Genomic DNA, 27,031 nt, shown 5'->3' with positions numbered 1-27,031 from the left:
ACGTTTTAAAAAAAAAATAATAATTTCTGCAGTGCATTTCCCACTTCCAGGCTGATCTACAGTACAAATGTCACAATGCCAAGTTAATTCCGCATGTGTCAACCAGCTAAATCTGCAGGGGGTTGAATACTACTTGTAGGCACTGTATAAGAAATATTGTATCTAGACAAATGTCACTTTGAAAAATGAAGGTTTTTTGCGCATAATTTGGCCAATTTATGTGTGCCCATCAACCACGACAAGGTCACCTTCGTATGATGGGAAACTACGCTACGCTACCACTGGATATGCCACTCTTGGGCTGTAAGCCTGTATGAACAATATGTCTCTGCTTGGGCTTTTAACCTACAATGTATGGGCTGGTAGAGCTAGTTAAAACCACCTGTGACTGAATGGGAGGGACACATGGTCAGAAAAAAGGCTGTCAAACTTCTAATAGTGTGAACACGTACCTGCTGCAATGTTCCAGGAGCGTGATCCCAAAAATGAACCTTGTCGTGGTTGATGGGCACACATAAATTGGCCAAATTATGCGCAAAAAACCTTCATTTTTCAATGTGACATTTGTCTAGATACAATATTTCTTATATATTCATGTATGGAGTGCCGAAGTTCTTTTTGCAATTGAGATTCTCTATATGATTGTTACTAAAAATGCCAACCAACACTAGTAAGGGTAATATTTAATTATATGATCCTCTATGTTCTGGATGAACTAAGGCTGACTCTTCTAAACCCTATATACTTGGTACTTGGCATTTTGAGGTGTGGTTTGCATGTATATACAGCTATAAGCTGTTGATGGTAATTCAGAAGATCCAGGGTTCATTATATAAAAAAAAAAACCAAAGAGCCATATAAAGAAATTTTAATATATATCTAATAAACGTTATATTTTAACTACCTTGCTTATGATTTGACTGATCTGGTGGTTACCCCGATAGCTTGTTACCATTTTATCCTATTACCCTAGTGAAAATGCCAAATTTGGGGCTAAAGTAACATTTTTGAGGGAAAAAGTAACATTTTCATTTTTTTTCTTCCGCATTACTTTAATTCCTGTGAAGCACCTGAAGGGTTAATCACCTTCTTGAATGTTGTTTTGAGCACTTTGAGGGGTGCAGTTTATAAAATGGTGTCACTTTTGGGTATTTTCTGTCACATAGGTCCCTTAAAGTCACTTCAAATGTGATGTGGTCCCAAGAAAAATTGGTTTTGTAAATTTTGTTGGAAAAATAAGAAATTGCTGGTCAACTTTTAAAGCTTCTAACTTCCTAACAAAGAAAAATGATGCTTCCAAAATGACGCTGCTATGAAGTAGACCTGTCGGAAATGTGATTAACTATTAATGGTAAATTTAGTTCAATATTTTTTGTGTTTATTTGCGTTTACTTTTAATGCCAAAAGTTTGAAAATTGCGAAAGTTTCAAAATTGTCGCCAAAATTTTGATATATTCACAAATAAACGCAAAAAATATTGAACTAAATTTATCATCAACATAAAGTACAATGTTTCAAGAAAAAACATTCTCAGAATCAGTGGAAGCGTTCCAGAGTTATTACCTCATAAAGTGACACTGGTCAGAATTGTAAAATTGGCCTGGTCAGGAAGGTGAAGCCATGCTCTGGGGTGAAGGGGTTGATGTGCCATTTGGACTCCCTCATGCACCAGGGCCTTTGTACCACTACATCCATGCTGGGATTGACCCACAGGGAAACAGGTGAATTGCGGGGTGGGCCCTGTGCAGGCGTGGGCCCATGAGCAGTAGCTGGCAGGATACACTTCAGTCACCTTGGTTTTTTTGGTCCAAAGAGACCTTTTGTGCCCCCCCCCTGGACCCCAGAGCCTGGGTACACTACAAGTCCTGCCCCCACTAGCTCCTGGGCTTAGCTCTTCTGTCCACTATAGCTGTCAGATTTTTTTTCTTTCGGTTTCATATGGGAATAAACTGTATGTCTCCTATGGACTGAAAGGTGAGCAGAGCATTCCCTTCTGTGGTGTGTGCCCTCACAGCCCGAGCTGGGGCCCCATCTGTGGCTGCCTGACAGGGCTGAGCCGCACAGAATGCCGCACCCTGTTACCTCTGTAGCAGCCTATGACACATGATGGATCCTCCATATTCCCAACACTCTGGCGCTAATGTGCTCACCTCTACCTGCGCCCCTCACGCCCCAGGGGAGGAGGGGCAGGACGTGCCACAAGCCGCGATGCCCGCCAGTGTCAAGCTATGTAGGCTAGCTGCTGGCGCGACGGGTGTGTACACAGCTGTATGGAAAGCCGCCGGGCACAGCTCCCGAGCACATGGATGGCACCGGGAGTGGTTAGAAGACGGAATGAGGGGGGAGGCAGGGAGGTGAAGCAGACGCCTCCGCTCGTCCTGGCAGCTGCGGGTGAGTGGCACTGTCAGGGAAACATTCCGGAGGAGGGCCGGGCACTGCCATCTCCCGGGCGGGTGACGAGCCTGTGCTGGCCGCTGCATTGCTGCTCGGGAGAAAACTTCTCCAACACAAGTACGAAGCCTCTGTGGCCCCGGGTGAGTGGCTCCTGCCATGGCGGCATGTACACAGGGAAATACTTTCTCTTACAAGCTTTAGAAATCTGATGTAGAAGTCTCATCATCTGCAGGAAGTACCTGGCAGGGTCGTAGTCCCCACTGCAGTACATAGGATTGATCCCCTGTGTACAGGACATGGTGCTCTTCCATTCTCTCCATCACCAGGTTCTTGTCTTATTGCTATAATCTGACTTTCTGTTGTCATACAATGTTGGGAAAGTTACCCCCTAATTTCCCATTTTAGGCTAAGCTCCCATCATGAGGATTTGCTGAGTTCTTGATGTTGCAGATTTTCTGCAGGTTTTCCGCACATATTCAGTAAACTAGGTTACTTGCTTTTTCCATTGTGTTTTTATGTGCGTTTTGTACTTGCATTTTTATCATGTTTTTTTCTCTTCTTGATATGGTATGGTTTTAATAAAGCTGTTTTATTTTTGATACTTTCTGGTATTTGGCTTTGACTAAATTTTATTAATAAAGTCATGTGCTGATTACATGTATTTTTAGTGCGTTTCCACTGCAGAAACTCACTACAAAATGCACATGTGTTTTTACCTGTATTTCTCGCACCTAATGCAAGTCTATGGGGAAAATCCACACATGAAACTCAGCGTACCCGCAAGAGAGATTGACATGTTGCGGACTTCAAACTCTCACCACAGGTCAGTTTCCACAGTGTACGAACAGCACAGGGGCATGAGATTCCTAGAAGTTCCATCCACTTTGCTGGAACTGTAAGGCTATGTTCCTACAGTGAGCTTTTGGTGCATTATTGACGTATTTTTGTGCTTCAAAAACGCAACGTCTTAGGCTATGTGCCCACAGTGCAGAAATGCTCTGGATTTTTCCTGAGCTTTTCTCCATCTCCCTGGCAGAAAAAACGCATGCGGATTTTACACGCGTTTTTCCTGCCAGAGACAAGCGGATGTAAAGCGTTATTCACTGGTATTTCCGCATGCTGGTTGACAAGCGCTTTCCAAGCGATTTTAGCATCACTTGGAAAGTGCTTGACAACTTGGTTACACTATACAAATCCATGCGACTGGCATAGTGTGACCGAAAGAATGGTAAAAAATAAGTACAGTGCCTACAAGTAGTATTCAACCCCCTGCAGATTTAGCTGGTTGACACATGCGGAATTAACTTGGCATTGTGACATTTGTACTGTAGATCAGCCTGGAAGTGGGAAATGCACTGCAGCAAATTTTTTTTTTTTTTTTTTTTTTTTTTAAACGTTAAAAGTTAATTCAGAGTGTCATTTATTATTCAACCCCTCAAACCACAAGAATTCTGTTTGGTCCCCCTAAAGTATTAAGAAGTAGTTCAGGCACCAAGAATAATGAGCTTCACATGTGTGGATTAAAGATCTCTTTTGCCAGCCTTTTCTGACTATTTAAGACCCTCCCCAAACTTGTGAACAGCACTCAGACATGGTCAACATGGGAAAGACAAAGGAGCATTCCAAGGCCATCAGAGACAAGATCGTGGAGGGTCACAAGGCTGGCAAGGGGTACAAAACCCTTTCCAAGGAGTTGGGCCTACCTGTCTCCACTGTTGGGAGCATCATCCGTAAGTGGAAGGCTTATGGAACTACTGTTAGCCTTCCACGGCCTGGACAGCCTTTGAAAGTGTCCTCCCGTGCCGAGGCCAGGCTTGTCCGAATAGTCAAGGCTAACCCAAGGACAACAAGGAAGGAGCTCGGGGAAGATCTCATGGCAGTGGGGACATTGGTTTCAGTCAATACCATAAGTAACGTACTCCACCGCAATGGTCTCCGTTCCAGACGAGCCTGTATGGTACCTTTACTTTCAAAGCGTCATGTCAAGGCTCATCTACAGTTTGCTCATGATCACTTGGAGGACTCTGAGACAGACTGGTTCAAGGTTCTATGGTCTGATGAGACCAAGATAGAGATCTTTGGTGCCAACCACACACGTGACGTTTGGAGACTGGATGGCACTGCATACGACCCCAAGGATACCATCCCTACAGTCAAGCATGGTGGTGGCAACATCATGCTGTGGGGCTGTTTCTCAGCCAAGGGGCCTGGCCATCTGGTCCGCATCCATGGGAAGATGGATAGCACGGCCTACCTGGAGATTTTGGCCAAGAACCTCCGCTCCTCCATCAAGGATCTTAAGATGGGTCGTAATTTCATCTTCCAACAAGACAACGACCCAAAGCACACAGTCAAGAAAACGAAGGCCTGGTTCAAGAGGGAAAAAGTCAAGGTGTTGGAGTGGCCTAGTCAGTCTCCTGACCTTAACCCAATTGAAAACTTGTGGAAGGAGCTCAAGAATAAAGTCCACATGAGACACCCAAAGAACCTAGATAACTTGGAGAAGATCTGCATGGAGGAGTGGGCCAAGATAACTCCACAGACCTGTGCCGGCCTGATCAGGTCTTATAAAAGACGATTATCAGCTGTAATTGCAAACAAGGGTTATTCCACAAAATATTAAACATAGGGGTTGTATAATAATTGACCCACACTTATATGTTTAAAATTTAATAAAATTCAACTGAGCAACATAACTTTTTGGTTTGTAAGATTTATGCTTCTGTTCATAAAACCTACTCTCGTTTGCAGTTTGAAGGCTCTAACTTATTTGCATCTTATCAAACCAGCTAAATCTGCAGGGGGTTGAATACTACTTGTAGGCACTGTATATACTTACCTTCTGATGGCCCCCGGAGTCTTTATCCGATGCGTCTCAGCTTGCCGGCAGCTCGCGGTAGATTTAAGGACCTGCCGACGTCAGCAGTCGCGTGACCCGTGACATGACTAAATGACGTCAGCGCAGGTCCTTTAGTCTACCGCGAGTTGCCGGCAAGCCGAGACAAGGACTCCGGGGGCCATCAGAAGGTAAATATAATATTTATTTTTTATTTTATTCTTTTTTTTACAGGTTCTGGTACCCAAGTCCGGAGGAGAGTCTCCTCTCCTCCAGACAGGGGTCAATCCGCACATTGAAACGCATGGATTCCGCATGTACAGATGAAGTGATGCGGATTCCATGCGTTCCAATGCAAGTCAATGGCGGTGAAAACGCTGCGCTTCCGCAAAATTAATGGTAGTGCTGCGGATTTTTCCGCAATGATAATCCGCCGCGGAAATTTCCGCAGCATGTGCACAGCACATGCAGATTATCATTGGGGAACATGGCAGGCCTTCTACTAAGCGGTTTTTAAGTGTTTCTGCAGCGGAATTGCCACTGCGGAAACTCTTAAAAAAACGCATAGTGGGCACACAGCCTTAGGCCACATTCACACATTCAGTATTTTACATCAGTATTTGTAAGCCAAAACCAGGAGTGGAACAATCAGAGGAAAAGTATAATAGAAACACGTCACCACTTCTGCATTTATCACCCACTCCTGGCTTTGGCTTCCAAATACTGATGTAAAATACTGACCAAATACTGATAGTGTGAACGTGGCCTTACAGTTCCAGCAAAGTGAATGGGATTTATAGAAACTATATGCCCACTGTGCTTTTTTTTTCAGCATTAACTGACCTGCGGTGCGTGTTTCAAATCTGCAACATGTCAATTTCTCTTGCGGGTACGCTGAGTTTTATATGTGGAATTTCCTCATAGACTTGCATTAGGTGCGGAAATTCTGCGGGTCAAAAACGCACATGCATTTTTAATGTGTTTCCACAGTGGAATTGCATCAAAAAAGCATGTAATCTGCGCCTATGTATATCAATAAAGTTTTGTCAAAGCCAAATACCAGGAAGTATCAAAAACAAAGCAGCTTTATTTGAAGCTTGACACCCACAAGAGACGAAAAACTGTAGTGTCAAAAACACTATAAAAATGCACACAAAAACGAAATGAAAAACCACAGGAAACCTAATTTAAATAGCAGGTGCAGAAAATCTGCAACCTCAAAAAGGTAGCTTAACATGCTGCCATTTTTTTGTACTGTGAAAATATGCAGCTTCAAAAACTCACCAAAAACCTACTGTGGGCCCTCAGCCTAAGTGGTTTCCATGCATAGGTTTTTGATGACAAACTGATAAAACTGGCATACTGACCAAACATTGATGGAACTCAAATCCAAAACACAGATGAACAAAAGTGCATGTTTTTACCTACGATGACAATCACACATGTCTGCATGAGGCCTTACTGTGGCAGTAATGTACATAGAATAATAAAAAAATCTGTTGAAAATTTACGTGGCATAAATTACCCGGTGCTTTGGATTTGAAATCCAGAGCATGTCATTCATACCTCAACTTTTGAAGAACAGAAAGAGGGACAAATCATGCTGCAAATTTTGTTTAAGCCCCTGGCCACACACCAATCCACGCCCATTTACCATTTCTTTCTCCCCTGGCAGGAGGAGTTGTCAGAGGGGCAGTGGTAGTGAGAGAAATTCAGAAGACTGCAGGATGTAGACCCAAATCTGGGACTGTTCTCTGTATCTGGGACAGTTAGGACTAGAGATGAGCAGATGGATTCTTGGGTCTCTGGTCCAGCATGCAGGTCAGAGGCACCTGGTGGCTGGAGGGAGGCCGCGAATCTTTAACCATCTGGTTTCCCGGCGCTGCTTTTGATTAGTCCGGGCATCATCTATGAATCCTGCTCATCTCTAGCTGGGACCTTTAATTTTTGTTCGTTCATTCACAGTTGGAGCCGCGAGAACTTTCTCATCTTTATGTAGCTTCACCATACAACATCTGGCATCTGGTGTCTGATAGGCAGTGTTCACATGTTGCAGAAATACTATGTTTTTTGTTTTCTGCAGATATCTGCACAAAACTACTCAATAACAATCTTCTCCTCTTGATTTGATGCGTTTCTGGTGCAGCCACGTTTTTATTGCTTTTTATTGTACAGAAAAGCTTTGATTCTGCACTGAATAAAGTATCTGCAGTTTTTTACCTGTTTTTTTTTAGGCTCTACATAGAAGCATCTGGAGAAAAAAAAAGCACCAAAACTGCACAGATCAGCAGCGTCCTTGAGCGAATAGGGGTGCAGTTTTCATGAAATCACATCCACTTTGCTCGGATAGTTAAACACAGAAAAATTTTTGTGCAAAAAAAAAAAAAAGCTGCAGAAAATATGCAACATTTACGCTACATGTTAACAAGGTCTAAATTTTGAAGCAAAGTGGATGTGATTCCATGAAATCTCCGCCCCTTGTGGTCTGAAGACTCTTCTGAACTCTGCAGTTTTGGTGTACTTTCTCTCTATAGGCTTTTTCTGGAAAGAAAAACAAAACGCATGAATAAAAACGCTGTTCCTTTTTCAAGTGCAGAATCAAACCTTTTCTGTATTATTAAAAAATCATTAAAAACTCTGCTTCAGATCTGCACCAAAATTGAATCAAATAAGTGGGAAAACACATAAAAGAAATGCAGCCAACACGCAATAATCGGAGATTATTATTGCGCCGTGTGGTGCGGACACCTGCAGAAAAAAGCAGCAGAAAGAACGCAGCATTTATGCTTCGTGTGAACTCGGCCTCAGCATTAAAGTTTAATTACATTTTTATGAGTTTAATAGAGAAAAAATTATCAATCACGCCATTTTTTTTCCATAATTTACAGATCCCCTTAAATAATCTGTTTACTGTATTGTGCGGGTCGTTACAAATACAGGGACAACAATTATATCAGTGTTATTTGCTGATTTGTGATGTTTATTATTTTTTAAAAACTGCATTAAAAATGAAAAAAAATTTTTCATTATCAAGTTTTTTTCGTTATTGTTTTTTAGTAATTTTATAGGATGAAAAAATCTCTTATTGTGCCTCTAGAATACAAATACATACATTGCACACAGCAGTGTATTTCTATCAGTATAAACTGCCTGTGGAGTCAGTCTGCAATACAGATCAAGTATCCTAAATTCTCCCCATTACATCACTAGAGCTTGTGGTTCAGCAGCTTAGGCCCCTGCCTGTAAAGTTAAGGTTGTGGGTTTGCAAAAAAAATTCACAGAAAAAAAAATAATTGTAATTGCTTATTTTTTTCATAGGAACAAGGGACCATATAAATACATTATGTATTTCCATGGACATGTATAACCTGCTTCTGTGTTCATTGCCTGCAATAGAGTTCAAGATTACCAAATTCTCCCATGTGTATCAGTATAAGCTGTGGCTCATTGGTAGAGCTGCAGCTTGCAAACATGAAGATGTGAGTTTGAGTTCTGGGGAGACCTGATCAGAGGAAAAGCAGTGAATATATAATTTAAATTATGCACTGAGCAGAGATTAACCCGTCCCCAAGGAGGAGGAGCTGTGGAGCAATTGGAGAGGTGAGTATAGAAGTCAGGACAAAAGCTGTGACAGGAAGCGAGATTGAGCCTTCAAATCGGGACAGTGTATACCTTAAATTTACTATTGCAGCCGGCACGGTCATACAGGTTATATTTGTTGCATAATTGTCCGCAATTATACTAGTTCTAAATGAATTTGTAAATATCAGTATTTTACATCAGTATTTGTAAGCCAAAATTAGGAGTGGAACAATCAGAATAAAAGTATAGTGATAGAAATAGTATATAAAGTAATACAAACATGTGCACCACTACTGAATGTGAAAAAAACTGGATGTTTGAATGAGCCCTCAAGTATGAGAAAAATAGATGAAAATCACTGATGAAATTTTGCCTGAGTTTTATCAGAGTTTGGGTACGTTCACATCTGCGTATAAAATCGGCAAATGCAATGTGAGAAAAAAATCGCATTGCACTCGTAACAATGTTATTCAATTAGGCAGTGTTCATCTGCAAGTTTTTCCTCACCTGGAATTGGGGTGAGGAAAGAAATCACAGCATGCTGCGTATGGCCGCGTAAAACGGCCAAGACTCACCAATACAAGTCAATGGGTGCGAGAAAAAATTGCACGGCACACGAACCATGCGTGTGCCGTCCGATTTTTGCGCACCCATCTCATAGGAAACCCAACATTTCATCAGCCAAATACAGTAAATTCACAGCGTGAACCATCAGAGTAGAATAGATAGAATAGATATATAGATAGAATAGATACAGTGACGAGCAAAAGGGTAACAATGTTTAAAACTTTTCACTTTCAGGCTCCATATCTCATATCTACTGCTTCGTACTTGAGACTACCATATTTTATAGACAATAATCTTGGCTATCTCATACATAAATTTGACTTGAAACTATTTAGCATATGATTAGTTATGTAGATTCTTGTCATGTCACTGCATTGTTACTGTACAAAAAAAAACCTGTTCTCACATTCCCTAATAGCTCAGTGTGGTATTAAGTTAATTCCCAGGTGAAAGGTCACTGGTTCAAATCGAGGAGCAGTCATGAAGACGATTTCCCAAAAAAAGAGAAACAGCATCATCCAGCTCATTGATAGCAGTCTCTCTGCCAAGAAAATTGCCAAACTGCAGCATGTGAGTGCCATGACAGTTGGAAGAATATGAAATTAAATCTGTCCATCCATTCAAAAGCCAAGAGGTGGATGTCCAGGCAAAATATCGGAGTCAACAAGTCAGCTCATCACAAGGTCTATCTGTTCTGGCGTGACAAACACGGCAGCGGAGGTAGCTCGTATGCTTCTTAATAGTGAGATCACAGATGTCCATGCAAGCACCATGCGATGCACGTTACTCGGGTCGTTACACAGGTCTGGAATGGTGGCTCTAAAAAAGGTGAAGAAGCCTCGACTCCAGTATCGTCATAGGAAGCGTTGGCTCAAGTTTGCAGAAAAGTGGACTGTAGAAGATTGGAAATGGGTGAGCGATGAAATGAGAGTCAATAGACTAGGCTTTAATGGGTGCAAATGGGTATGGAAGAAACAAGAGAAAGGTAGGCTAACAGCTTGAGAAATTGAAGGATCTGTCAAGTTCTGTGGAGGAAACCTGATGCTATGGGGTTGTTTTACAGCCAAAGGCATTGGATACCTGACCAGGATCAATGGTGGTCTCTGTGCTGAGCTATATTTGAGTATCCTACAAGACGAGTTACTTTGTTCACCCTAGTAGTATGTGTATGAAAAGGACGACCTAGTGTTCCAGCAGGACAGCGACCTGAAGCATACTTTGAGATTGGTGAAGAAATGGGTAAATGACAATGAAGTAAAAGGAGCTGGATTGGCCCCCAGTCCCCAGACCTCAACCCAATTGAACACTTGTGGGTAGAGTTGAAGAAAAAACTGTATACAGGACAGACCAAAAGTTTGGAAACACCTTCTCATTTAAAGATTTTTCTGTATTTTCATGACTATGAAAATTGTACATTCACACTGAAGGCATCAAAACTATGAATTACCACATGTGGAATTATATACTTAACAAAAAAGTGTGAAACAACTGAAAATATGTCTTATATTCTAGGTTCTTCAAAGTAGCCACCTTTTGCATTGATGACTGCTTTGCACACTCTTGGCATTCTCTTGATGAGCTTCAAGAGGTAGTCACCGGAAATGGTTTTCACTTCACAGGTGTGCCCTGTCAGGTTTAATAAGTGGGATTTCTTGCCTTATAAATGGGGTTGGGACCATCAGTTGTGTTATGCAGAAGTCAGGTGGATACACAGCTGATAGTCCTACTGAATAGACTGTTAGAATTTGTATTATGGCAAGAAAAAATCAGCTAAGTAAAGAAAAACGAGTGGCCATCATTACTTTAAGAAATGAAGGTCAGTCAGTCCAAAAAATTGGGCAAACTTTGAAAGTGTCCCCAAGTGCAGTTGCAAAAACCATCAAATGCTGCAAAGAAACTGGCTCACATGAGGACCGCCCCAGGAAAGGAAGACCGAGAGTCACCTCTGCTTCTGAGGATAAGTTTATCCGAGTCACCAGCCTCAGAAATCGCAGGTTAACAGCAGCTCAGATTAGAGACCAGGTCAATGCCACACAGAGTTCTAGCAGCAGACACATCTCTACATCAACTGTTAAGAGGAGACTTTGTGCAGCAGGCCTTCATGGTAAAATAGCTGCTAGGAAACCACTGCTAAGGACAGGCAACAAGCAGAAGAGACTTGTTTGGGCTAAAGAACACAAAGAATGGACATTAGATAGACCAGTGGAAATCTGTCCTTTGGTCTGATGAGTCCAAATTTGAGATCTTTGGTTCCAACCACCGTGTCTTTGTGCGACGCAGAAAAGGTGAACAGATGGACTCTACATGCCAGGTTCCCACCGTGAAGCATGGAGGAGGAAGTGTGATGGTGTGCTAGTGCTTTGCTGGTGACTGTAACGGGTCTGGGAGGCAGAACCTCTGAGCTACTATACAAGGGGCGGTCCTTGTAAGGGAGCGGGTGGCGACCAGGGTAGACGGGCAGGCAGTCACAGCAGGTGACTGGGACAGTCTCTGAATGAACGGACAGGAGGTCACGGCAAGTGACCGGGGCAGTCTCTGGATGAACGGGCAGGAGGTCACGGCAAGTGACCGGGGCAGTCTCTGGATGAACGGGCAGGAGGTCACGGCAAGTGACCGGGGCAGTCTCTGGATGAACGGGCAGGAGGTCACGGCAAGTGACCGGGGCAGTCTCTGGGTAAAGGATTGGTACGACCTGTGGCGGCAGATGATAGACGTGAGCTCCCAGGTGAGCAGGCGAGAGTCTCTGGATAATCGGGTGGTCACAGCATGTGACGGCGGAGCTTCCAGGAAGACCAACAGACAGGTAGCAGATGAGCGCTCCCAGGTGAGCGGGCAGGAGTCTCTGGACAGGCGGGTGGTCACAGCACGTGACGGCAGAGCCTCCTGGTAGGCTAGCAGACAGGCAGCAGATGAGCGCTCCCAGGTGAGCGGGCAAGCTGGTCCTTAGACAGACTGACAGAAGTTGGAAGGCAGACCGTCGGACCTCAGGCTAGCAGGCAGGTAGCAGGATATCAGGCAGGAATTAGACAGCAGACTGGCAGGAATCTGGCAGGTATCTGGCAGGTAACTGGCAACGGGACCTGAGGGCTGAAGCAGAATAGTGAACAGTGCTACAACATTGCTCTGGCACCTCCATTTTGGAGGAGGTGCCTTTCATATGGGAGGTCCTCCGGCAATTGGCCGGGGACTCCTTAGGACGGCGCGCGCGGTCCCTTCAAGAGAGGGGGAGCGCGCGCGCCCTAAGCACACTGCCGGGGAAGGAGCGCGTGCCGGAAGCAGCGGGGAGAGAAGCGCTGGAGGATGCCGCGCCAGGAGCGGGGAGGTGAGAGGGACGGCGTCTCTGCCTAGAACGGGGCAGAGACGCCGATGCTACAGTGACATTGTTGCGGATTTATTCAAAATTGAAGGCATACTGAACCAGCATGGCTACCACAGCATCTTGCAGTGGCATGCTATTCCATCCGGTTTGCGTTTAGTTGGACCATCATTTATTTTTCAACAGGACATTGACCCCAAACACACCTTCAGGCTGTGTAAGGGCTATTTGACCAAGAAGGAGAGTGATGGGGTGCTACACCAGATGACCTGGCCTCCACAGTCACCAGACCTGAACCCAATCGAGATGGTTTGGGGTGAGATGGACCGCAGAATGAAGGCAAAAGGGCCAACAAGTGCTAAGCATCTCTCGGAACTCCTTCAAGATTGTTGTAAGACCATTTCCAGTCTTGAAGCTCATCAAGAGAATGCCAATAGTGTGCAAAGCAGTCATCAAAGCAAAAGGTGGCTACTTTGAAGAACCTAGAATATAAGACATATTTTCAGTTGTTTCACACTTTTTGTAAAGTATATAATTCCACTTGTGTTAATTCATAGTTTTGATGCCTTCAGTGTGAATGTACAATATTCATAGTCATGAAAATACAGAAAAATCTTTAAATGAGAAGGTGTGTCCAAACTTTTGGTCTGTACTGTACATACCCAAGTGAGTCGACCAGCTGCAACAAGTTTGGGAACATGTAGAAAAGACCTGGGATCAGCTTTTGGTCAAGACGTGATTGAATCTGATCACAAGCATGCCCAGAAGGATTCAGGCAGTGTTGAAAGCCAAAGGTGGATTTATAAAATGCTAACAAAATAATAAAAATAAAATTTAGATTTTTAGGAGGAAAACAGTAACAATGCAGTGACATGACAATAATCTGCATAACTAATCATTTGCTAAATAGTTCCAAGTCAAATTTATATATGAGATAGCCAAGGTGATTGTATATAAAATGATGGTAGTCTAATGTTCAAAGCAGTAGTGGATGGTGAGGTATGGAGCCTGAAAGTCAAAAGTTCAAAATATTGTTACCCTTTTGCTCATCACTGTAGATAGAAATATGTCAGTGAGATATATAATTACTTCACTGCGTGTGTAGTTTACTATACATACTGTATATTTAACTTATAAAGTGAAAAAAAATGTCGTTGGGTCCCCATTATTTTTAATACCCAGCTGAGGGAAAGCTGACAGCTGGACGCTGGTGTTATTATTCTGGGAAGAGGCCAATATCCATGAAGCTTCCCAAGCTGTTAAGACCAGCTCTCAACTGTCTGCTTAGCCTCAACTGGTTAATAAAAATAAGGGTTTCTGGTTATTAAAAATAGGTGGGACCCCACATAATTTTTTTTGGGACCCCCCTTGTTAGTAACCAGTAAAGGCTAAGTAGACAGCTGTGAGCTGATATTAATAGCCTGGGAAGATCCATGTGTATTGCCACCTTCCCAGACTATTAAGTCCAGCTCTCAGCTGACTGCTTTCCCTCAACTGGTTAATAAAAATAAGGGGAACTCCACTCCATTTTTTTCTTTTATTTATTAGCTAAATACAAGCACACAAACCTAAACACACACTGCACTAATTATATATCTCACTGACATATTTTTATCTCTCTATCTGTATCTGTACATAAGATTGTTTTATGAGTTAGAAAACTAGCATGAAATGACAGAGAATAACTGTATGTAAAAGCTGATGTTAAAAACGCATTGCATATGCATGTCATATGGATGATAGATGAGAAAAAAAATGCGCACTTGCATAGCACTCACGTGACATATTGATGGTAGTGAGAAAAATAATGAATGACACTCGCCTGACACTCTCCAACTTCTCTGGCCAAGAATCTCAGCTACTTTACATCCGCAGATGTGAGCGAACCCTTTGGGCTCGCTCTCACTTGCGATTAAATCGGACGAATGCAATCAGATAAAAAATCGGATTGCATTCGGACCAATTTAATCCTATGATGGTGTGCTCAGTGGCGTTTTTTTTTTTCAGCTACGATCGGATTAGTAACTGCAAGGCCTGCCCAAAATTTGGACGCTACCCACTACCCCTTTGAAGAGACATAGAGGGCCCGATTTAAAAAAAAATATTCCCATTATTAAGGAGCGGGTTTCGTATTCTGATATAGTGTATGCAGTAACTGTAAGGCTTTGCCAAAATTTGGAAAAAACCCAATACACCTTTGAAGACACATACAGGGCCTGATTTAAAAGAAGAAAAATTCCCATTATTATCGAGCGGGTCTCCTATAGTGGTAATGCCCATGCAGTGACTGCAAGGGCTGCCAAAAATTAGAACGCACTCCAATACCCCTTTGAAGAGACATAGAGGAGGGCCTCAGTAAAAAAAATGTTTCCATTATAAAGGAGCGGGTCTCCTATACTGTTATTGCGTATGCAGTGACTGCAAGGGCTGCCAACAATTTGGATGCACTCCAATACCCCTTTGAAGAGACGTAGAAGAGGTCCTCATTAAAAAAATGTCCTCATTGTTAAGGAATGGGTCTCCTATACTGGTTATGCCCATGCAGTGACTGTGAGGGCTGACAAAAAATTGGAAACACTCCAATACCCCTTTGAAGAGACGTAAGGGTGATCCTCATTAAAAAAATTGTTACCATTGTTAAGGAATGGGTCTCCTATACTGGTAATGCCCATGCACTAAGTGCATGGGCTCAAAAACATTTACCACTGGGGGGTATACATGAACAGAACATACTATATAACATACAAAATGTTAGAGGTAGGCCTCTAAAAAAAGTTCCTAAGGGCATCATAAACACCCTTACAAAAAAATTATGTGGATGTTGCATCAAGTTCACGCTGGTGATGTGGTGGAGGATGAGAAGGAGGACAACAGAAAATTTAATAAATAGGGAAGCGGATACCCATGTCTGGGTGTGAAGAGGTACATGGGAATAGACCCCCTCAAAAAAAGGCACTGGATCTGACCTTATGTTCCGCTGCTATCATCCGGTGGTGTTGAGAAGTCTGGCCCAATCCAGCCCTTGTTCATTTTTATAAGAGTCAGCCTGTCGGCATTTTCAGTTGACAGGCGGATGCACCTGTCAGTTATATTTCCCCCGGCGGCACTAAAAACCCGCTCTGACAAAACGCTAGCGGCAGGGCAGGCCAGGACCTCTAAGGTGTAGAGAGCCAGTTTTTGCCACGTGTCCAGGTTGGATACCCAATAATTATAAGGCACAGAGGAATTACGGAGGACGTTGGTACGGTAGGCAAGGTACTCCTTCAGCATCTTCCAAAACTTTGCCGTCCTTGTCAGAGTACCCCGTGCATCATGGCCTGGGCGCTGGGAGGATCTGAGAAAACTGTCCCACACCTTTGACAGTGTTCCCCTGCCTCTGGTTTGTCTTATTTTTGTCTCCCTCACCTGTACTCCTTAGTTGTCCAAGGAACTGTGACCTCTGCCGCCAGCGTTTTCAGATGGGAATTTTTTTAGTAATTCCGCAAAAAGGGCCTTCTGGTACTGCAACATTTTACTAGACCTGCGCCACTGGAAGGATAGAAAGTTCTCCTTGTAGCGTGGGTCTAGAAGTGTGACCAACCAGTAATTATTGTCTATCAAAATGCGTACAACGCGAGGGTCATGGGAAAGGCAGAGGAACATAAAGTCAGCCATGTGTGCCATACTGCCACCGGCCAATTCTTCCGTGTCCTGACCAAGAGGACGACTGTCCATGCTCTTATACTCCTTCTCCTCATTCTGCCTTTCCTCAGGCCATCCACGCTGAACAGACTGTATGAATGTGGTGTGGGTAGTACCATTTGTAGCGCAGGAAATCAACTCCTGTTCCTCCTCATCCTCATTATTATTATTATTATAGCGCCATTAATTCCATGACGCTTTACATGTTTAAAAGGGGTATACATAGGAAACAACAAGTACAATAATGTGAACAAACACGAGTCAGCGACTGGTACAGGAGGAGAGGACCCTGCCCGCGAGGGCTCACAATCTACAAGGGATGGGTGAGGATGCTGTAGGTGAGGGTAGAGCTGGTCATGCAGCGGTAAGGTGGAGCGAGGGTTACTGCAGGTTGTAGGCTTGTCGGAAGAGGTGGGTCTTCAGGTGCCTTTTGAAGGTTTCCACGGTAGGCGAGAGTCTGATGTGTTGGGGTAGAAAGTTCCAGAGTAGGTGGGATGCACGGGAGAAACCTTGTATTCGATTGTTGGAAGAGGAGATAAGAGGGGAGTAGAGAAGGAGATCTTGTGAGGATCGCAGGTAAGTACAGGGAGACTAGGTCACAGATGTATGGAGGAAACAGGTTGTAGATGGCTTTATATGCCATGGTTAGGGTTTTGAACTGGAGTCTCTGGGCAATGGGGAGCCAGTGCAAGGATTGTCAGAGGGAAGAGGCCGGGGAATAGTGGGAGGACAGGTGGATTAGTCGGGCAGCAGAGTTTAGGATAGATTGGAGGGTCACGAGAGTGGTAGAAAGGAGGCCACAGAGCAGGAGATTGCAGTAGTCAAGGCAGGAGATGATGAGGGCATGCACTAGTGTTTTTGCAGATTTGTGGTTGAGGAATGTGCGGATCCGGGAGATATTTTTGAGCTGGAGTCGGCAGGAAGTGGAAAGGGCTTGGATATGAGGTTTGAAGGAGAGATCAGAGTCAAGGGTTACCCCGAGGCAGCGAGCTTGCGGGACTGGCGAGAGTGGACAACCATTGACTTTGATAGGTCAGATGAGGGGATTGAGCGAGATGGTGGAAAGATGATAAATTCAGTTTTATCCATATTAAGTTTTAGGAATCTAGCAGAGAAGAAAGAAATAGCAGACAGGAAGTGTGGGATTCTGGTTAGTAAGGAGGTGATATCAGGTCCAGAGAGGTAGATCTGTGTGTCATCAGCATAGAGGTGATACTGAAAGCCGTGAGACTCGGAGCTGTCCTAAGCTGAAGGTGTAGATGGAGAAGAGCAGGGGTCCTAGAACTGAGCCTTGGGGGAACACCGACAGATAGTGGGCGAGGTGAGGAGGTGGTGTGTGAGTGGGAGACGCCGAATGTCCGGTCTGTTATTTATGAGGAGATCCAAGATAGGGCCAAGTCTGTGATGTTGAGAGATGAGAGAGTCTGTAGTAGGAGGGAATGGTCTACTGTGTCAAAGACAGATGACAGGTCCAGAAGGAGAAGGACAAAGTATTGTCGCTTGGATTTGACGGTCAGTAGGTCGTTGGTGATTTTAGTCAGGGCAGATTCAGTAGAATGGTGCGGTCGAAAGCCAGATTGGAGGCGGTCAAAGAGGGATCAGGAGGAGAGGTGGGAGGACAGCTCAAGATGGACGTGTTGAAGAAGTTGGAGAAGTGATATGGGGTGATAGTAAGACAGAGGATGGGTCAAGGGATGGCTTTTTGAGGATGGGTGTGATTGAGGCATGTTTGAATCATGAGGGGAAGACAACAGTTGCTAGTGACAGGTTGAAGAGGTGGGTTAGGGTTGGGATGAAGACTGCGGTAAGGTTTGGGATGAGGTGGGATGGGTTGGGTTAAGTTTGCAGGTTGTGAGATGTGACTTGGAGAGTAAAGAGAAAAGTTGATCTTCCGTGATGGCGGAGAAGATGGTTTTGGAGGAGGAGAGTTGAGTAGATATGAGAAGGGACTGTGGGGACTTATGGCAAAAGCTTTGTCTGATGGTGTCAATCTCCTGTTTGAAGAATGAGGCAAAGTCTTCAGCTGAGATGAGTGGAGAGGGAGGAGGTGCTGGGGACGGAAGAGAGAATTGAAAGTACTGAATAGCTGTTTAGGGTTGTGAGACAGGGAGAATATGAGAGATGAGAAGTATGTTTGTTTTGCTTCAGTGAGTGTGGACCTGAAAGTAGTGAGGGCTTGTTTGAATACGATGAAGTGCTTGTTGGAGTGTTACCTTTTCCATCTCTGCTCAGCAACCCTGGAAGCCCTCCTCAGTTCTTTAGTCAGGTTGGTGTGCCAGGGTTGCCTGTTGATTGTGCGTGCTTTGGTATGTATGAGGGGGGAGACCAATTCAAGAGCTGTAGCTGTTGTGATGTTATTTAAGGCGGCAGCAGCATCTACATAAATTCCTTACACTATGTCTGTAAGAGGGAGGAGGGATTTGGAGAGTGAGTGTAAGTTGAGGTGTTTGAGATTTCTGCGAGGGTGTGCAAGTTTCTGAATGGGGGATTGTGGACCTGGAGAGGAGAGAGTGGAGAGAATGTAAGTTGTGGTCAGAAAGAGGGAGAGGAGAGTTAGAGAGGTTGGATAGGGAACAGAAGCAGGTGAAGATGAGGTCCAGAGTGTGGCCATCTTTGTGAGTGGGGGCTGAAGACCATTGAGCAAGGCCAAAGCAGGAAGTGAGAGATAGAAGCTTAGAGACAGATGAGTGGGAATTATCAATGGGGATGTTGAAATCACCTATGATGATAGTGGGGATGTCAGCAGAAAGGAAGTGAAGTAGCCAGGTGGTGAAGTGGTCTAAGAAGGTGGTGGCTGGCCCTGAGGGGGAAGTAGAAGATTAGCACCCAATCTGTGTTAGGATGAGATAAAGCTGGGCTGTGTGGCATCACCCTGTATGTGTTAGAACCCTCCTGTTTGTTTTTTCCATCTTGTGTTTTGCGGTCATGTGACCATCTGCCTTTATATTCCAGCTCCGCCCTCCTGGCTGTGCTGGACTTCAGTGTTTGACTGTCTCTCTAGCCAGGTGCTTCTGTGCCTTTCTCTGTCAGTTCGCTTGGTCCTTCTGGGACCTCTAGTACCTTTTTGTCAGTTTGTCTTTTTGTGTTCTGCAACAACTTCTCTGTTTAGGAGGTGTCCCATTTTTGTCCCAGTCCTTAGTTCTTTTAGGGACCCCTCCCTTAATGCTATAGGTCTTTGTTCAGACTAGCCGAGGACTAAGGCGGGTCTGTTTGCTAGGAACAGGCAGCCCGCTACATCGTAGGGATTCAGCTTAGTCTTACTGTAGGGACAGCTTTCCCCTATCTTTCCTTAGTACATGTTGCAGATCATAACAGTAAGTCCAGCCCAAAAAACTAAAAGGAAAGAAATTTGGGGATCAGTATGGTTTCCGTCCAGGATTTGGCTCAACACCTGCAGGGATGGTCTCTGGAGGTGGCCGAGCTTCAGTAACACGTGAGTAGCTGTTCTGGAGCGCATTTTTTCGAACCCAAGGTAGGACTGCCTGATGTTTTTTATGGTAAACAGCAAGATTTTTTTTTTCCTTTAAAAATGCTTGTTTGTTATATTTTCGTTTGAGACCAAGGTCCTCTGGGAATGAATCACAGTGCATTGGTTTTATTATGTCACTTTTGCGCAATGAACCACAGGGGTGGGCCTTTTCTATCCAACCTAATGATCCGTGTTTAAGGTCTGTTGAAGAATTTTTTTCTGCTATGGGGCTATTATATGATGATCCTGATCGAATCTCATCTGCTGAAGCAGAACTCAGGCGTTTGAATCAGGGGTCAGGTGATGTTGAAAATTATTGCACACACTTCAGGAGATAGGCCTCAGAAGTCAAATGGAATGATCCTGCGCTGAGATGTTTTTCTTGCTGGTCTGAGTGAAAGGGTTAAGGATCAGCTAATTACATTCCCTGCACCTGAGACTCTGCAGGATGCCATGCAGTTAGCTGTTCGTGTGGACAGGAGACTGAGGTGCAGGCTTAATGAGGTAAAAACTCCTGTAATGTCAGTTCCTAGTCCCCAGAAAATCTGCTCAGACGGCGGAGAACCGATGGAGCTTGGGGCGATGTCCCTCCGCTTTCAGGAAAGAGACCAGAGGGTCACTGAGGGATTGTGTCTTTATTGTGGTAAAGCTGACCATTTGATTAAGTATTGTGAGCGACGTTTAAGTAAAGAAAAAAAAAAAGGTCAGTTACGCCCGTATAGCTTGTTTACGCTCTGCAGGAGTATTTCTTTCTGGGAGTACTACTTTGCAGGGAGATTTGATTGAATTTCAGGTATTTGTGAATTGTGGTTCAACATTTAATGTGACTGATAAAGGGTTTTTGGAAAACCTTAAATTGAAATCCAAACCTTTGTCATCACCTATTACTGTGATTGCAATTGATAACACTCCCTTGAAATGTATTACTCACAAGGTTGCTGCATTTCCCCTCACTATCAATGGAGTTCACCAAGAAATTTTGGACTTGGTTGTTTTAGATAATTTACCCACTCCAGTTGTTCTAGGATTGCCTTGGTTAAAACTGCACAATCCTTTACTGGACTGGTCTACTAATGTGATTAAGTCTTGGAGTCCGAAGTGCTATGATAAATGTTGTAATGGTCACATTGCGGCTGTGGAAAAAGGGGAATTACCTGTACCTATTCAAGATTTTTGGAGGGTTTTTTTAGAGGAGGAGTCGCAAGTTTTACCTCCTCATAGGGATTATGATTGCGCCATTGAGTTTGTTCCGGGAGCTACTCTTCCCAAGAGTAGCTTGTTTAATCTGACTATCCCTGAAATAAAGGCCTTGGAGGAATACATACAGACTAGCCTGGCTGCTGATCACATTAGACCTTCTAAGTCGCCTGTGGCAGTTGGATTTTTCTTTGTTAAAAAAAAAAGGACAGGGGTTTACGTCCATGTCTGGATTTTCGTGAAATTAATAAGATTACCGAACGCAATTCCTACCCATTGCCGTTAATTCCTGACTTGTTTAACCAGTTAGTGGGGGCCAAGTGGTTCTCGAAAATTGATCTCCGGGGGGCATTCAATTTGTTACGAGTGAAGGAGGGTGATGAATGGAAAACTGCTGTTAACACTCCGGTAGGTAATTTTGAGAATCTGGTGATGCCTTTTGGTCTTACCAATGCACCTGCATTTTTTCAGAACCTTATTAATGACATCCTGAGACCTCTGATTGGTAAGAATGTGGTTGTGTATTTGGATGACATTTTGATTTATTCACCAGATCTAGAGTCCCATTGGCAGAGTGTACGTGAAGTTTTGTAGTTATTGAGTGATAATTCACTCTTTGCTAAGCTGGAGAAATGTGAGTTCGCTGTGCAGAAAATTTGTTTTTTGGGCTACATTGTCTCCAGCGAGGGCTTTGAGATGGACCCTGTGAAGTTTCAGGCTGTGCAGGAATGGCCTCGGCCTATTGGTTTGAAATCTATACAGAGAATTTTTGGTTTTGCCAATTATTACAGGAAATTCATTAAGAATTTTTCTGTAATTGTTAAACCTCTAACCGATCTCACCAGAAAAGGTGCGAATACTCCCCAGTGGACTACTGAGGCCATTGAAGCATTTGAGTATCTCAAAGAGAGGTTCAATTCTGCCCCTATCCTTATGCAGCCTGATGATACCAAGCCTTTTTTGGTCGAGGTCGATGCAGTTTTATCTCAGAGAACAAGGGTGGAGTACATCCTTGTGCCTTCTTTTCGAGAAAATTTTCGGAAACCGAACTGAATTATGATGTTGGAAATCGGGAGTTGCTGGCTATTAAACTTGCGTTTGAACTTTGGCGTCATTTTTTGGAAATTCCTATTCGGGTTTTCACAGATCATAAGAATTTGATCTATCTGGATGCTGCCAAGCGCTTGAATGCCCGTCAAGCTAGATGGGCACTTTTTTTTTCTCGGTTTCATTTTACGGTTACCTATATCCCTGGTAATAAGAATGTTAAAGCCGATGCTTTATCTCGCAGCTTTATCTCGCAGCTTCTCTCCTACGGTCGGTGCCGAGGAGGAGTAGAGCATTTTACAGAAAGGAGTTGTGGTGGTGGCATTGGACTCCGTTTTGGAGAATGGGATTCTGAAAGCTCAAGCTGATGCTCCATCTAAACACTCCCCATGGGAGGTTGTTCGTGCCTAGAGCCTTTAGGAGAGATTTGTTTGTGGAGTGTCATGAGTCTCGGTTGGCAGGTCATCCAGGAATTTCGGAGACTAAGAGACTTATCACTCGCAGTTTTTGGTGGCTTGGATGGCAGAAGGAAGTCATCAAGTGGGTGCGTCAGTGTACTGTGTGTGCTAGGTCCAAGGCTTCTTAAAGCTTTCCACAGGAGGTTTCCGGATAGGCCTGGGCCTGGAGGATCCGGAGGATCCTCATAAAAGAGGGGGTACTGTTAGAACCCTCCTGTTTGTTTTTTCCATCTTGTGTTTTGCAGTCATGTGACCATCTGCCTTTATATTCCAGCTCCACCCTCCTGGCTGTGCTGGACTTCGGTGTTTGACTGTCTCTCTAGCCAGGTGCTTCGATTCCTTTCTCTGTCAGTTCGCTTGGTCCTTCTGGGACCTCTAGTACCTTTTTGTCAGTTTGTCTTTTTGTGTTCTGCAACAACTTCTGTGTTTAGGAGGTGTCCCATTTTTGTCCCAGTCCTTAGTTCTTTTAGGGACCCCTCCCTTAATGCTATAGGTCTTCGTTCAGACTAGCCGAGGACTAAGGCGGGTCTTTTCGTTAGGAACAGGCAGCCCGCTACATCATAGGGATTCAGCTTAGTCTTACTGTAGGGACAGCTTTCCCCTATCTTTCCTTAGTACATGTTGCAGATCTTAACAGTTTGGTTCCTTGCTCCATCTTATTGTGCTGCACCTGCAATGCCTCCTCTTTAATTGTGAGCAGCGAAGACAGAGAAGCGGGATGTTGTTGCTAATTATGACGTCGTCGCCGCTCACCATCTTGGTGGAGTCCTCAAAATTTTGGAGGATGACACAGATGTCTGACATCCATGCCCACTCCTCAGTTATTATGTGCGGAGGCTTACCTGAATGCCGACTGGCATGTTGAAGCTGGTACTCAACAACTGCCCTCTGCTGCTCACAAATCTTCCCAATAACTTCAACAGTGAGTTGCAACGCGTGGTGACATCGCACACCAGTCGGTGAGCTGGAAGCTGCAAATGCTGCTGAAGCACGATAAGGGCGGCAGAAGCTGTAGGTGACTTTCGAAAATGGGCATACACGCAGCATACTTTAACAAGCAGATCCGGGTAGGTTTTGAGAAACCACTGAACCACTAGGTTGAGCTCATGGGCCAGGCATGGTATGTGTGTGAGGTTGCCTAGTTTCAGAGTCGCCACCATGTTCCGGACATTGTCACACACAACCATGTCTGGCGATAGGTTCAGCGGTGACAGCCTGCCTTCTCTGTTACAGCTGTCAACAACTCTTCAGAGGTGTGCGGTTTGTCCCCTAAGCATATTAGCTTCAGCAGTGCCTGTTGCCGCTTGGCTAAGGCAGTGCTTCCAGCTTCCGACTGATGTGGTAATTTTGGAGATGGAGGAGGAGGTGCAGGAGCTGTAGGATGTAGGGGCAACCCTGATTGACTCAGGGCCTGCAATCCTCAGTGTCGGGAGGATGTGTTTCGCCACAAGGTCCGACAGGGTTCTGGCTTTCACTATATTAACCCAGTGTGCCGTCAGGGAGATGTATAGTCCCTGGCCACAAGCACTTCCGTGGTTAGGTGGACCTTCCCAGTAACTGTTGTTGTGGGCACTGCTAATGTTCTGGTACACGTGCATGTGTAATGCGGGGACGGCACACCGGGAGAAATGGTGGCAGCTGGGGACTGAGTACCGAGGGACGGCCACCGCCATTAGGTCGTGGAAAGATTCCATCTCCACGAGCCTAAAAGGCAACATTTTAAGCGCAAGCTTTCGAGAAATGTGTAAGTTTAGTAGTGTGGTCTGTGGGGCGTTGGTTACGTATTTGCACTTGCATTCGAAGGACTGGGGTAGGGACAACTGAACACTTTGCTGGTACAAGGACATGGATGGTGACAGTGATTGTTGCAAGTGTGCAAGGACAAGTGTAGGGCGGGAGGCATCTTCGCCTGCGCCATGGACAGGGGATTGGCGTGTACTCACAACAGTGGAGCAGGCAGTTGTGTCACCCGCAGACACTGTTTCTGCACCCTGGCGTTCGGCCCACCTAGTCGGGTGCTTTGCTGTCATGTGCCTGAGCATGCTGGTAGTGGTCAGGCTGTTCGTTTTGCTGCTCCTTCTGATGCTGGCCTGGCAGATGTTGCAAATGGCCTTTTTGGGGCTATCTGGACTGTCTTTAAAAAAGAGCCAGACTCTGGATGACCTAACAGTTGGATTGCCAACTTCCGTCTTGTTGGTGTTTCGGGGAACAGTTGCCCGCCTTATGTCTGTGGCCAACACACTGCTTGTTCCTACCTGTTGTGGTGCTACCCCTCCCTCGCCCTGTGTGCTGCTGTCCTCGCTCTGCATGTCACCTTGCCAGATTGGGTCAGTGACTTCATCGTCCACCACCTCGTCTTCCACGCACGCACCCTGGTCCTCCTCCTGACTTGGTGGCAATTGTGTCTCATCATCATCATCCTCCACTTCTTGCGACAGTTTCCCATCGTGGCTGCTCAAATTTTTGGGCATCGCTACATGCGATCTCCTGTAGCCCCGAATCTATAAATGGAAAAATGAACAGCTCTTTAGAGTGTTCAAGTGTGGGATCAGTTGTCTCCGGGCACTCGGTATAGTGGGAGGAAGGAGGATCAGGATGAGGAATATATGGTCCAGACTTACTTGACCGTATGTAAGACAGGGTGGTGGTGGTGCTGGCAAACTGACTGGAAGCATTATCTGCTTTCCAACCAACACCCTTTTGCCGCTGCTCTGGGTTCAATAGTGGCGTTCCACGGCCCCTTAGTAATTGGGACAGGAAGATAGTTCAACATGATGTAGGTGTTTGTTCTGCTCCCTCAGCAGGCACAGTTTCATCTTGCCCACGGCCTCGGCCTCTGCGTGCACCATCATGTCTGCTTCCCTGTCCCTTGCCCCGTTCCCTTCCCATTTTAAATGGAGTATAATATTTGGTCCGCTCCACAAAATGTCTATATTATTACCGCAGTATTATGCGATCACGTGTGACGACCACAGTTTTAGGCTTTGGCCTTGTAGTATAGTATTTGTCAGCGACCAAGTGTGAATAAGTTTAACAACACACAGCTGCTGACTTTAAATGGATTATATTTGGCACACTCCACAAAATGTCTATATTGTTACCACAATAATATGCAATAACATGTGACGACCACGGTTTTGGGCTGTGGCCTTGTAGTATAGTATTGGTCAGCGACAGTGTGAATAGGTTCAGCAACACATAGCTGGCTGACTTTAAATGGAGTATATTTGGCACGCTCCACAAAATGTGTGTATTATTACTTCAGTAATAAGTGATCACGTGTGACGACCACAGTTTTAGGCTGTGTCCTTCTGGTATAGTATTGGTCAGCGACCTAGTGTGAATAGGTTCAACAAAACGCAGCTGGCTGACTTTAAATGGAGTGGAATATTTGGCACGCGCAAAAAAATGACAAGATGATTACCGCAGTAATATGGAATCACGTGTGATGATGGAAAAGTTTCTCTGCTTACACAATACAGCAATGTGAATAAAATCAAAAAAATCTGCCTCTATTCTGCTAACATGCAAATGGAGCAGAAAAATGGAGTACTGTATTGCTTTTTAAGCAAATAATCAGGATTAAGAGCAAAAAAAAATAACCCTGATATGTAGGGCTATGGATATCTGTAACAGCAGCAGACAGAACTTGCAATGGATCCTATTGTGCTGTATATAGTGTCCACAAACCCTGCCTGACTAACTCCTATCACCCTCACCAGTAATATATGCAGCTAGATTAGTCCTCAGAAGGACTGTTACTTTAGATGTGTGTGATCCTCGGTGAGATGGTTCTTCTCCTTCATTGAAGTCCAGCTGTGTTTAATTAAAATGATAGGACTTGATTTGGAAAGGCACACACCTGTCTATATAAGACCTCACAGCTCACAGTGCATGTCAGACCAAATGAGAATCATGAGCTCAAAAGGAACTGCCCAAGGAGCTCAGAGACAGAATTGTGGCAAGTCACATATCTGGCCAAGATTACAAAAGAATTACTGCATTACTCAAGGTTCCTAAGAGCACAGTGACCTCCATAATCCTTAAATGGAAGAAGTCCAGCCAAACTGAGCAATCGTGGGAGAAGGGCCTTGGTGAGAGAGGTAAAGAAGAACCCCAAGATCACTGTGGCTGAGCTACAGCGATGCAGTAGGGAGCTGGGAAGAAATTCCACAAAGTCAGTTATCACTGCAGCCCTCCCATCAGTCGGGCCTTTATGGCAGAGTGGCCTGACGAAAGCCTCTCCTCAGTGCAAGACATATGAAAGCCTGCATAGAGTTTGCTCAAAAACACAAGACTCCCCGACTATAAGAAATATGATTCTCTGGTCTGATGAGACGAAGATAAAACTTTTTGGTGATAATTCTAAGCGGTATGTGTGGAGAAAACCAGACATTGCTCATCACCTGCCCAATACAATCCCAACAGTGAAACATGGTGGTGGCAGCATCATGCTATGGGGGTGTTTTTCAGCTGCAGGGACA

The 27,031-nt window shown here is 44.6% G+C and overlaps 1 protein-coding gene across 2 annotated transcripts in view; it reads left to right on the top strand.

Annotated features, from left to right (window-relative positions):
- Nucleotides 1–2,129: 2,129 nt before the first annotated feature.
- Nucleotides 2,130–27,031, top strand: part of LOC141156692 (beta-1,3-galactosyltransferase 2-like) — a 131,600-nt gene continuing 106,698 nt past the window's right edge. The window contains exon 1 of one of the 2 annotated variants that reach the window (XM_073642957.1): nucleotides 2,130–2,391. The gene's annotated coding sequence lies outside the window, so the exon portion shown is untranslated. Of the gene's footprint in view, nucleotides 2,535–27,031 lie in introns of both variants that reach the window. The other variant, XM_073642956.1, reaches the window with a different exon arrangement.

Source organism: Phyllobates terribilis, unplaced genomic scaffold (genome assembly GCF_046119375.1).
Source record: "Phyllobates terribilis strain yellow unplaced genomic scaffold, ASM4611937v1 Scaffold_8__6_contigs__length_399053987, whole genome shotgun sequence".
Classification (NCBI taxonomy): Eukaryota; Metazoa; Chordata; class Amphibia; order Anura; family Dendrobatidae; genus Phyllobates; species Phyllobates terribilis.
Note: the sequence above shows the minus strand (reverse complement) of the source record. Positions and strands in the feature narration are given on the sequence as shown.